The sequence below is a fragment of the Cynocephalus volans genome, chromosome 8 (assembly GCF_027409185.1).
Source record: "Cynocephalus volans isolate mCynVol1 chromosome 8, mCynVol1.pri, whole genome shotgun sequence".
Lineage (NCBI taxonomy): Eukaryota > Metazoa > Chordata > Mammalia > Dermoptera > Cynocephalidae > Cynocephalus > Cynocephalus volans.
Window position 1 is genome coordinate 99,827,129 of NC_084467.1, and position 9,383 is coordinate 99,836,511.

General features: G+C 40.1%; 1 protein-coding gene across 1 annotated transcript in view; it reads right to left on the reverse strand.

The window, feature by feature from the left end:
* SLC16A1 (solute carrier family 16 member 1) overlaps nt 1-9,079 on the reverse strand; it is a 39,699-nt gene extending 30,620 nt beyond the window's left edge. Inside the window, exon 1 of the mRNA XM_063105484.1 lies at nt 8,813-9,079. The gene's annotated coding sequence lies outside the window, so the exon portion shown is untranslated. The remainder of the gene's footprint in view (nt 1-8,812) is intronic.
* Between the last annotated feature and the right edge of the window lie 304 nt (nt 9,080-9,383).

Below are 9,383 nucleotides of genomic sequence, written 5' to 3' on the forward strand. Positions count from 1 at the left end.
CATTTTCACTTGTCACTGCAAATCCCTCACATCCAGGGCATTTTCCCATCTCAATTAGGTACCTAGGCTAATTCTTAAAGTCATGCAAGAGAGAAGCTAAAATACTGTATGTCTGCAATATATTATAGAAAACAACAACATAATTAACTAAAACAAAGATCATAAAATCAAGTTTGTTTTGTTCTCTTTAATATATTGGAGCTAAAGGGGGATAAGGGGGCAGAAGAGGAGGTCCAAAGATTAGAAAATAACTTCTATGGATATTTCAAAGCTTTAAGAGAAGTTAGAACAAATTCTTTATTACATCATTCACAATTAAAATGTATACTTACAAGTTTCCTTTTCCTTGATATTGTATCATTAGTGCTTGTCATACTTATTAGCAAAGATTGAGGCTTTTTGTGGGGGGGTCACATAAACCAAAGGAAAAGGGAAAAAGGAGATACTCTGATAAGGCTTACTGTATAAAAAGTTGGAAGTAGAGGAGAATAAGGTACGGGACTTTTCACAAATTAATGTGATACAAGAGAAGCATTCAGAAATTTGCAAAAATGAAATGACTTTTCATTAACTAACGACTGCCCTAATTCTAACTTTATCTAACAATAAGATAATATCCTTACTGTTTTTTCTGAATACACCTTACCACATGGAGTTAATTCCCTCCATTTCTTTTTTTTTGGCACCTGGCAAGTGTGGAGACCCCAATCCTTGACCTTGATGTTATAACATCGCACTCTAAACCAAATGAACTGGCCAGCCCCCGCAGTGCTTCTTGGGTTGCACTTTCAAAACTCTAAAGAATAAGTTGTATGTCTTTTTCTTTCTTTTTAAGCAATTTTTTCCTAGTTATTAGCTGTGTACTTTTATCTCATGAATTAAGAACAGAGGTTATTTTTCTACTTTTTAAAAATTAACCCCTCCCCAATGACCAAAATGCTGGCTGTAGATGAACTTCAAGGAATCTGATTTTCCCAGTTTTTAAGAAGTAGAGAAAAATATGAAACCAGAAAAGAAAACCCTTCACTGATGTTATGCTTTCTGGGCCTAGTGCCCTCTACAGTCAAAGAGGCAAAAAGGTTTTTTATACTTTTTTTTTTTTTTAAATAAAGAAAAAAAATTACTGAATACAACTTTTGGCACATGGAACTTGTCTGATCAGTCTCTCTTTCTGAACTATGACTACGCCAGTGAATTTTGTCATCTCTGATGCTTCATTTTTGCCTTCTCACAGACTGAAAAACCGACTATGCCTATGTTGAAAGTCTTGTGTCACTTTCACATGTTAATTTATTCCTTCCTTGGCCAAAAGTTTCCAAATGTAGACCCACTTCACATTTTCATCCCTTTCTAATAATTTCTTATACACGCAGTAATTGTTTAATAAAAATCCCTTGGATGAGTCTGATTTTCATGATGATGCCATCTTTGACCCTCATTATCTCCAATAAAGAACTAAGTTGTTTTCTTGTTGGTTGCACTAGTGCCAGACAAACCACAAAAAAATATTAAAATTGAGTACTGTTTGTCTGGCATTAAAGCATTATTCACCATTCTCAAATGTTTATTTGCAAAGCTTTTTAAGAAGATATTCATAGACACTAAAAATGTATCAAAAAGAAGTCAGCATTATTACCTTGAAATATACTATAGCTAAATAGCCTTTTTATTTGCTAACAATATAAATTTTAGACTATGTTGTCATTAAGATAATTATTGGTTCTTTTATTCGAAATATACAATATTCAAATGAGTGTTTTATTTTTATTACTCCATAGAGTTTTCTAGGTGATAAAGTAAATACAATGGCATTACCCAACCACAACAGACCAAAGTAGGGATGTGCATTTCTAGTTTGTAGAGCAGGTATTTCAAACCTGAGGCTCACTGACCTCTTCAGGGGCTCTTCCAGTTGACCAAATAAAGGCTTCCACTAATATAGTGAGCTGTTGAATATAAGGTTTAACCAAGTCTAAGTACATTTGCTGATGTGAATACACCCAAAATAGGGCAAGAAAATCCCAAGTCAATGAAGACACCCACTGTCCATTTAACTTATGGCACTTAAAATAGAACTCCTTTGGAAACATAAACATATACTTCCTGAATACAAAGAAAAATTATTCTGCCTGAATTTGTGAAAATCATTTTACTCTCCTTTAGCATATACACAAAGTATTTAGATCCCTCTCATTTGCGTGGTCAAAATTTACGGTGATTAATAAACAAAAGTAAGTCAACAGCCAATGAATTTACTTAACCTGTGTTATCACGATTATGTAATCCTGTGACATCATGGTCTGTGTGCTGTGTTGCATCATAGGTTCTGGCTAACTTCACTTTCACATAGGAACAGAAGTAAAGGAGTTAGGAGCAGGGGTCCTTAGCCTCTTTGGTGCCACAGATTCTGTCAGCAGTTTGGTAAACCTATGGAACCCTTGTCAGAATAATATTTTCAAATGCATAAAATAAAATGCAAAGGTAGAACTGTCAAAATATTTCAAATTTGATATAATAACGTGCCTTCTAAAAATAACAAATTAAATAAAATCTAGCAGTGGGTCTAATAACCACAGTAATTTTGAAGTAGTGATGAGCTTAAACAACTTTGAGATAGCTACAACTGTATTATGATGTAACACATGTGATTTATATTGGTAATAAAGTCACAGATACTGCTAATATAACTATGGTTTGTTGCCTACATTCATAGTTGAAGTTCCAAATTTTAGTTAGAGGTTTAATAAAAAGATGTAATTTTAGGGCCAGCCCGTGGCTCACTCGGGAGAGTGTAGTGCTGATAACACCAACGCCACAGGTTCAGATCCCTATATAGGAATGGCCGGTTAGCTCACTTGGGAGAGCGTGGGGCTGACAACACCAAATCAAGGGTTAAGATCCCCTTACTGGTCAAAAAAAAAAAAAAAAAAGAAAAGAAAAGATGTAATTTTTTCCCCAAACAAGTTCACAGATCCCTTGAATTCTATACATCTTGGGGAATCAGTCTGCAGACTCCAGGTTAAAAATCCCTGATAGAAGTGGTGGACTAATGGGTATAACACTATGCTATTTACACGAAGTGAATCATTGTACAGTATATGTATGTATTAAAACAAAACACTGTATCCCATAAATATGTACAAGTAAATGTTAAAACAAACAAAAAAATTTAATCCCTGATAGGGAAGCAGAAGAGAAAGTTAATAAAGTAAAAACATAACTTTGGTTCTCAAAACTTAGTAAGGCAACTTATAAAGGGCCCTGTTATTCTCCAAAATAATCTTTTTTTAAAAAAAGATGACCGGTAAGGGGATCTTAACCCTTGACTTGGTGTTGTCAGCACCACGCTCTCCCAAGTGAGATAATCGGCCATCTCTATCTAGGGATCCGAACCGTGGCCTTGGTGTTATCAGCACCACACTCTCCCGAGTGAGCCAAGGGCCAGCCCTCTCCAAAATAATCTAACACACCAGAGCAGTGTCATTAGTATTTCATTCATTCAATAATCTTCAGAGGATTTGTATAGGATGAGCAAAATCACAGGGAAGACCTATTTTCCAACCAATAATCAAATATGCAACTTATAATACCAGTACATTTTCAAGAATTTCTCCTTTACACAAAGGCTAAGTCACTGTCATCAAATCAGATTCAACAATATTATGAGTTGTGATTATCAGTAGAATAGGGTAGTATGGACAACCAACAGAGCCAGATTCTGCTGCTGCATAAATGGTCAGTGGCACCCTTCAATGGCTTAGGCTTTATAGTTGCTCTCACTTTTGTGGTGGATGTGAATTTATTCTATTATTGTGTGTACTATGACCCCAGAAGACCAACCACCATTTCCGTAAGATTGTTATTGTTGTTTTAATCCCTTCTCTGCATAACACTGGAGCTCAAACATGTCACCTATACTAGTCTTTCTGCCATGTAGATCCACTGTAAAATTTCCTATGAACCTCCTTCCCCCCAAAAAAGAAAAAAAAAAAAAATTACAGGAAAGAAGGCACAGAGGAAAGTGTCAGTTTGCCAGGAAGAGTAACATACAAAACTTAAAAATGTAACTTAGAGCCATATATTGTAGAAGACTTAGTTCTATCCAGACTAGTACTTAATTTGGAAGGCAAGAGAAAGCCATGAAACATTTTTGATTAGAGAAATGATATGATAAGGAACTGGCAGAACATTATAGGACAGACTGGAGGAGTGACCATGATAGAAGGTAAAAGGACATGGAATTAACCACGGCAGAAGCCTAAACTAGATAGCAGTAATACAAAATTTTTAAAAGGGCCCCCCTTCACACCCTAAGAGATAACAAAGGGGACAAGTGATCAGCACCTAACTGCATTGGGGAGAGGGCCCTCTAGTTAAGATGACTCAGAGGTTTTAAGCCTGGCTACCTGGAAGAATGACAGAGTCAGAAGACAAGACTAGGTTTGGAGGATGAAGGGGAGTTGAGAACAGACAGAGATAATGAGCTTTCAGTGACATATTGAGTTTGAAATGCCCAGGAGGTAACTGGAAAAGCAGATCATCATAACAGTAGTCAACCCCTGTCTTCAAGGAACTTAAAATCTGGAATCTAGTTACAGCTAGAGATTTAGATTTGATAGTGATTCTACCAGTACTCCCCAAAAGCTATGGAAACAGATAAGCTCTCCAAGAAAGAGAAGACCAAAAGAAACCCTATCAATTTAAGAACAAAATTTTTAAATATTCCAAATTCTAAAGCCATTTGAAACATTAGCTAAAAAAATTTTAATAACTTAAAATAATGGCTTTTAAAGAGGACATACCTTGATACATTTAAATGTGTGTTTAGAAAAAGATAGTGTCTCAATCATATACCATATTGTATTAAAACACACAAACTTTAACTTGCCCCTCCTATTCAAGCTGTACTTCTCTTTATAGAGGTATTCTAGTTAATAAACTAAGAAGGAATGATAGAATTGAAGGCACAGTTAAATGACTGTCATTTGCAAATCACTAGTGATATAACGTAATCAGGCTGTTAATAGAGCATAATGAGGGACAACCAAACATCATATGCCTCCTGATGGAAGAACACATCACTACCTATGAATTATACTTGCCCTCCCAACAGAAATCAAACCTCACACTCCCTACTCAGAAATCAGACCTGAACTGATCTTAGTTTGCTCAAAAGTTTTCAATCTAGCTACCAATTTACAGGAAATACAGGGATAGACAAACACATTAAATTAGGACATGTTAAAACTATACCAGAAGGAAAAAAATCACCGAAACCAAATTAAGGGAAACTGGAGGAAAAGTGGCCTGGTTCCTTCGACAAATAAATTACGAGGAAAATAAGAGAGATGGGGGAAACTATAGATTAAGATTTAAGAGACATACCAACCAAATGTAATGTGTGACTTTGGATCCAAAATCAGACCAACCAATTATTTTACCCCGAGGAAAATTTGAATACTGGTTGGATATTTGGTGATGTTAATTTTTAAAGGTGAGATAATGGTACTATGGTTATGATTTTCTTAAAAGTTGTATCTTTCAGAAATATATACTGAAATATTTACAGATAAAATAATTATACCCAGGATTTGCTTTACAATAATCCAATCCAGTAGTGGCTGGAGAAAGTAGATAGGGGTAGAGATGAAATATTAGTGGTTCAACTGTGTTTTAAAATTTTCCATAATAAGTTGTTTAGAAGGGAAACAATAAGAAAAACACCACTCTCAACAAAAACAGGGGAAAGGAATGGGTATGAATTTTGTCTCCAAGCCTTATAAGCTGAACAGCACTTAGTGCCCGCCTTGATTAAATGGAGATAAATACCACATAATAAATTCATTATTTGCTCAACCTAGAAACCTGAGAAATATCCTTAACTCCTCTGGCTTCTCAGTCTCCCACATCCCAAATCCTGTTACCCTTTCTCTTCCACCGTCCCACTACTGTACATCTTATCTGTCACTGAATCTCACACCACTCCAACAGCCTCCCTTCAATCTGTTTGGTCTCCACACAGTATCCAGAATGATGTTCCTAAAATGCAAAATCTGATTGGCTATCCCCAGCCCCACTTGAAATCCTTAAACTGCTTTCAATCAGCTTCAAGACGAGAGATGCTCCTTTAAATTTTTTTACCTAGTCCCCTCCCTAATTCCTTAAAATGACTTATAGAAGGGGTCTTCAAAAAGTTCACGGAAATATTTGTATTATCTTTTAATTCTATTTTTCCATGAACTTTCTGAAGTACCCTTGCATAAGGCCCTCCATTATATGATACTTTCTATCTCTTCAATTTCCATTTTTTCCCATTCTCTGACCCCTCTTTTATGCTTCAGCTTTGGTGAAATTCTTCCGGTTCTTGCATTGCAACCAGTACTCTAACTGAAGCTTCAATACTCACACCTGACATGCTCTTTCCACCCATCACCACCCCCTTGCCTAGCTAAAGCTAAATCCTATTCATCTTTCAAGGCTCAGGTTAAATAGCATTTCCTCAGAGAGACCTATCCAGATTGTTTTAATATTAAATTAGGTGCCTTCTCACACCTACACAATACAGTATTTGTTCCAACAGGAACCTGTACTTCCCCATCACAACACTCAGTACTTGTTCGTAAAGAGTACTTGCTTTGGTAAACATGTATTTATCTGTTTTCCAGCTAGACAATAAACTACAGGAGGTCAAGTGCTGGAATCTGTCCGTTGCTGAATCCTGAATCTCTCATAATGCCTGGTAGCCAATAACAAATTGCTGAGTATGTAAAATTCACAACTTTCTAGACTGTTTTCTTTATACTCAAGTTCCATCTTCCTAGTCCTCATCTGCAACAAAAACAGACAGCCATGTAGGCAATTTATACAGGGATCTGAATCCTGCATAGGAATGTGTATTACGAAGAGAATTGAAAGCACAATGGGAACGAAGGATATAAGCTGGGAAAAGTTATTACTCTAAAAATCTATTTTCAGTCTGAGATAATTTGTATTCACACCTATAATTTTAGAGAAAATTCAGGAATGCCAATCTGACAAAATGAGAGTCAAATGACACACATAGTTCCCACCGAACCATTAACAAGTTTTCGGACCCAAGATGTTAGGTCACTTAACCTTTCCAGCCTCAGTTTTCTATAAAATCAGGGAATCTGACTAGCTGGTCATTAAGATCCTTTCTTGAGTTAATATTATATGTCTTAATATTTAAAAGGACAAAAGATATGTAAACTGTTGAAACTCTAATCAATTGGTTTCATCCTATGGTAGTATTTTTTTTTTCCTTTTTAATCTGTTTAGAGATGTTACAGTCTATCATGTTGAACTTACAACTAAACCCTTAAACCTGTTCAGCTATAAAAATCTCATAAAATGCTCCTCAGACCATTAACTTGCATATTTAACAAGGATCATCACAATCTGATGAAACAACACCTATCTAAACCCAGAATGAATTACTGAACTATATTCAATTTTTGTTTAAATAAAAACCTTACCTACCATCTGTTTTAAGGGCTAGATGTCTTGCATTCTTGATCATTTCTATGGCAATCCGAAGGCAAAGTTGTACCCCAAGATGTAAGACCTGGACTTATGGGCATTATTTAACACCTAACTAAAAAATTGACCATACATAATCTCTGCTTCACTTCACTTAGCTGGTAGCTAAGATGGCTTAACTTGTCTCATACCCTTCCAAACTCTCATACAATTCAGAGTTCACCTATCATTAATTCCAGTAGTTACTAATTCCACACTTGTTTGTATCAGGGAGCTGATGTGTACACATTTTATTTCGAAACCAGAATAAAGTTTTTTTAAAAATTCAAAACTAGTTATGCTAAATAAGTAGCTTGTAAACATTTTACTGTTATCAGCAGACGCCCAGTTTATAATCAGCCACTGGAAACTCGGGGAAAGACTAAAGTAGTAACACGTTTGTTTCCTGGTGTAGATTAATAACAAAATAGTTTTGGCAACTGCTTGCTGCATCAAATGTCACGACAAAGACATGAAATGTTAAAATGCACGAAAGAAAAAAAGGATGCACTTGTAACAAAAAGGGAGAATCTGACCAAGCGTAACGCTATCCTTCAGACTCCTCTCAACAGGGCTGCCCTAAGTCGGTGAGCAAGAGGGCGCAGCAGCGGACGTTCCGCAGCCTCGGGTTGAATGACAAAGAGCCCCCGTCAGCACCAGTCCCGGGAATCTGCGGGCTGCCCCGTCCCCTCCGCAAAGTCGACTGGAACCCCGCAGTCACGCCTTGGCTTGGGGAATGCGGCTCCCCACACCACTCTCGCAAGTCACCAGGTGGGACACAGACCGGCGGGCCGAGAAGGTTGGGGCGGGCGGGCATGCCACGAGTCCAAAATGATGCCCTCCCCGAGTCCCTTCCCTCGCGGCAAAAGGCGGCCAGAAGAGTCTGGAGGCACCAGATGAATCAGCCCCTGTCGTCCTTTTTCCAGATCAAAGCATCTCTCTAGGAGCCTACTGAAGACTAGAGGGGAAGCGACTTCCCCAAGGTCACTAGGCACCACGACCCAACTCCTCGTCCAGGCCAGTGGCCGGCACCTGACCACGAGGCCCGCGGCTCGGCTGGGAGAGGCGCTTTCCGCAGCGCCTCAAGGTCCCCTTCACCAACGCTGCGCTCCGGGGCCACGCGGCTGCCGCGGCCACGATGCCCTCAGTCGGGCAGCCTCCCCTCCCCCCGGAGATGAGGTCTCCTCTCCCCCGAGGGTCCCTCGGACCCCACCAGGGCAGCGAAAGCACCGCGGGTTCCGCGCCAAGCGCCTCCGGCAGTTACCCAACTAACCGTTATGTGCGTGGCTCGCAGCGCCGAGCGTGTGCCTGACGCGGCCGCGCGAGCTGGAGGTCCGCAAGGCCCACGGTCCGGCTGGCGTCCTTCGCCCGCTGCCTCGTTTGCTCGTTCGAGCACCCACGCGGTGCCCTAGTCACGTCGCAGTTCGCCACTTTGTCTGGCCTGACCGGCGCTGCTGCCTTATAAGCCGCCGGGGCCGGAGCATGCGCACAGGGGGAGGAGTCTGCCCTCCCGGCCGCCGCCCCCTCCCCGCCATACATACACCCGAACTGCAACTCGCGTCCCCACTCGCTCTCAGCTGCGCGTACCCGCTCTCTCGTCCGCGCGCGCCGGCGCCCCCTCTTCGCCACGTGACCGGCGGCCGGGCAAGACCCGCGCACGGCGCCCTCGCTGTGCGGCGCAGGCAGAGCCGCAATGCTCTTACGCCCGACTCTCTTTTCCGCCCCATCCGAGGAACTCGCGGCCACCTACACGCGTCCGGGGCACAAACGTGGTCTCACCCCTCAGTTTCTGGCGGAGAAAAGGGAAAGCCTCCAAGGGGCCTGACTCAGGTGTCGGGGTGCGA